The sequence below is a fragment of the Chenopodium album genome, chromosome 13 (assembly GCF_948465745.1).
Source record: "Chenopodium album chromosome 13, dcCheAlbu1.1, whole genome shotgun sequence".
Lineage (NCBI taxonomy): Eukaryota > Viridiplantae > Streptophyta > Magnoliopsida > Caryophyllales > Amaranthaceae > Chenopodium > Chenopodium album.
Genome location: NC_137846.1, coordinates 13,904,014 through 13,908,127, shown reverse-complemented (window position 1 = coordinate 13,908,127; position 4,114 = coordinate 13,904,014). Strand labels below are relative to the sequence as shown.

The 4,114-nt window shown below is 33.6% G+C and overlaps 1 long non-coding RNA gene across 1 annotated transcript; it reads left to right on the top strand.

Moving 5' to 3' along the window:
- The first annotated feature begins 2,766 nt into the window (after positions 1-2,766).
- Positions 2,767-3,568, top strand: LOC145576369 (uncharacterized). The gene is made up of 3 exons (XR_014098370.1): positions 2,767-2,933; positions 3,025-3,168; positions 3,304-3,568. It is a non-coding gene; the product is annotated as an uncharacterized LOC145576369 (long non-coding RNA).
- The last annotated feature ends 546 nt before the right edge of the window (positions 3,569-4,114 follow it).

The window sequence follows — 4,114 nt, the reverse complement described above, 5'->3', positions numbered from 1 at the left end:
TGCATCATTATCGCCAATAGTACGTGATTGGAGGTAATTTTGTAAAATGTGCAAAGCATATTTGAATTTTATTGGTGCCTTCTTTGATTGCTTCAACTCTGCTTTTAAAGAATCAAGTTCCTCTAGAATCAAGCACCCCTTCTAATTACTCATATAGTCCTATGGTCATCATTATTTGATTAATCTATTTGATCGAACCAAGCATCACTGTACAAATACTTCAATAATCTACATTCCCCTTGGTTTTGAAATATATATCATGTACTAATAATAATCTATGTTAATTCGATCAATAGCAATTAAGGTTATAGTCAATATGTACTTTACTTAAATTGCTTTTGATGATTATTCAATATAGTCACGTACTGCTGAACTGGACTGACTAATAATGCTATATTGCCTATATATATACCTGGTGTTAATTTGGATAATCAGATAGAGTTTAGGTTGGGTCTGATAAATTCGGATCAAAATTATTCTTTTAACTCGCGCGAATCTGATCGAGTCGAGTCAAAATATGGTCGGGTCATGGTCTATCGAGTCCGGGTCGGATAAGGGTCAGGTCAACTCCACATCGGTTCATGTTTAGTTCGAATAAATTCGAATCGGGTTCAAAACGGGTTTGATCAGGTTAATTTTGGGTCGGGTAAATTTGGGTCAGGTTGATTTCGATTATGTCAAGTTCAATTTGATTAAGATAAGGTTGATTCAGTATTTGGTCAATTCCGATTCAAATCATTTTCGTGTTTGTCAAGATTTTGGTTGAGTTGACCAAATTCAATATCCAAATAAGGTCATTTTTAAACTAGAGTAACTATTGAATTTACCTTATCAAGCCATTCATGTGTCATTTCTCATATTGCGTGGTTAATTATTACAATGCGAAGAATTAGTTTTCTCATTTAATCAATTCTTCTGTAATATTTATCTTGGAGCCAAATTTAAATTGAATAATTATCGATGACTTCTCATAGTGAGACGATTGATAATGAACTAGTGATAGATTGATAGATAATAGTCACATATGATGATATACAAAAAAAAATGTCCTCTTTTTAAGGTACTACTCTTCAATTGTTTAATCTCATGAGGCTACAAGTACGTACTATTAGTTTGCTTTATTATTACTAATTCAATTTGTAGAAGATATTTGTTAGAGTTTTAGACTTTCTAACTAATTAATAATTGGTAAATTTGTAACTTATTAATTTCCTGGTCAAATGGATCGGTTACAATTCAAAACAAATGATTTTTTTTTATCGGTTCGGTTGTGACCGATTGACACCTCTATATATAACTAGATTCAGGCACAGTTAATATTCTTGTTAGTGTATTACTTTGACAATTAATATCTTAAATTTAAATTTAGTAAAAATTATAGAAATTAAAGTTGATGTTTGAAAAGTAAATATTGAGACGAATCTAACTAGATTCGACTATATTTATTCCTTATAGCTAAATTACAAAAGATGGTTAAAGGATATATATATTAATAGTGTAAAAGTCTAAATGATGCAATTAAAAAATGGAGAAAATATTTACCAAATATAACAATACAAGAAACAAATAAACCAACCAAATTCTAATACTTCCCTCAAGTTGGGGCATGTAGATCACAAATGCCCGACTTGGGTAACAGAAAAACCAAACGGTTGTCATCCAAGAACCTTTGTAAGAATATTAACAAATTGATGATTTGTAACATAGAAGGTAGAAAGGTTATCCTTCAACAACTCATCTTAAACGAATGAGAATCTAACTCAATATGTTTCTTAAACTCCTGAAATACTAGTTTTTTAGCAATATGCAAAGCCAACTGACTATCATAATACCACTACATAGGCTTAAATTGACCGTGCCAATCCAAGAGAAAACAGAAATTAAAAGCTTTCAACCACTTCAACTCACAAGTAGCAATTGCCGACCACTTCAACTCACAAGTAGCAATTGCCGACTACTTTAACTCACAAGTAGCAACTCACATGTACTTATAACACAATCGATAGCAAAACTAACTTGCCTAAACTCCTAAAATTAATATTTACCAAATATAATAACATAAAAAGATATACACAAACCAATCGATATCTAATAAAAGGTGAAATAATTTCTAAAAATTAGTTATTATCATTGGAGCAATTGACGATTTCTACTCTAATTTTAGGTTAGTTCATCGTCTACTTGACTTCCATGCTTTGTCTCTTCATGTTCACTTTCAAAATAGGCGATTTTTTCTTTCATCAATATGACAACAAACTCGCAGAGCAAATCATGGAAGTCAAAGGAACAATAAATCCCCCCAAAATTGAATGCCCAAACTGTCAATTACTCTAATTATAAGAACATAATACTCAAGTTTTCCGAAATTTGAAGACACAACTTAAAATTACATCCCTAGTTTGAAGGACACAAAATTTTCTCTACCCAAATTAATGATGATTTTATCACGACCATCTCAAAAACGACTACCATAAATCCCTTAACCTATAAAAGCACCAAGTCACTTATAAGATGTGACTCCTTATGAAAAGTGTACTGCCAACATTGTCCCTCCGATCACCGTTGCCTTGGCTTTTCTTATCTACAGTAACCGGATGCTTTTTCCCTCCATTTAATTTACATGTGCACATGGGTCCCGTACAAATTGTTTTTCATTTGAGCGACACGTGTTGGTTAGCTTGTGGATTCTATTTTGCGCATGGTCTGAGCACTCTAAGCTTTGATCCAAATATCTTTGCCTTATTTCATTTACTCTGTCTACAAATCTCCTCCTCTCAACTCACTCCTCTCTCCTAAATCATGTACTCGTATGAAACTTGGAAGCCATCCAAGATCTTCATCACACCTTCTCATTGGAAGGTATGCGAGAAAATGCGCGATCTTAGTGCTTCAAGCTAGCTAAGAAATTCTTCACTAAGCTCATTGAGAAAGAGGTATTTTCTGATCTATTGCTTCTTTTTAATTGCAATTTTTCAAATTTAATTTTCAATTGATGAACCAGTGATCGTTACTTGTTGTGCTTAGAAGTTGTCGCCGGAGATGTGTTAGAAATCGAGAAGACGGTTAATGATTTTGGTGATGGAAAGAATGCTTGGGTTTTCGATCACACAACAATCCTTCGCCTCTAATGGCTGGGGTTCTGTTCTTGTTGACAATATCTCTCGCAAGGTTTTACTTTTATGTTCTTTCCCAAATATTATTTCGTTTTTCTTACACAATTCTCTGATTTTTAATTGTGTTATTTTTCTCTACATTTTCTTCTGCATTTCAGATTTCATCATTTTTATTGAATTAATTTTGTAGGCTGATCTGAATCGAGGCTATGGTGGGTACAATACCAGATGGGCATTGTTTTTCTTGCATCACATTTTTCCACTGGTATTTTCCCCCACTGATTTCAACTCTCTATAACCCAAATCAAGTTTGGTTTCAGTTTTTGTAAAATTTTAATTTAAGTTTATCTTTTGTGGATAATTTTTGTTTGAATAATCTGATAAAACCAATAAATGGACATTTTGATGGAGAAGAATAATTGTGATGATGGATATTGTAGACACCTAATTGTGTCTCCCCAAAAACCAAACCAAGTGATGAATACCTTTCACGTCATTTGATTATCAAACGAAGTGAAAGTGTGAAAAGTCTTGTGATGCGGTTGTATTAATAAAAATATCTATCTTTTTGCTTTCGAAATGTACTCTATTTATGAAAAACGTCCATTGCATTTTAGTTTGGTCCATGATAAGAGTCTGTATACATCTACTTTTGGCCTCCCGTCCCGACAGGAAGAGCAATGATGATAAATAAAACCACCTTCGTGTTGGATCGAAGTGAAGAATGCTTATGGATGACTAGCTAAACCGCAAAGACACAAAAAGACTAACCTAACCCAAAACAAATACAAAACAAGGTCCAATTAACTAAACTCGATCATAATTAAGCTTAGGCCCGTGCTTAAGACCCAATAATGACGGATTTAGAGGCGCCTAGGTTAAAGTTAAAGCTGCCGCAGAAAAAATCCGCGCATCTTAATGAGTCGCGCTGGTCTGGCGCGCGCAACTAATTCAGTTACGCGCAACACCCAGGGTAACTTCTAGAGATGTGCTCGCGGAAG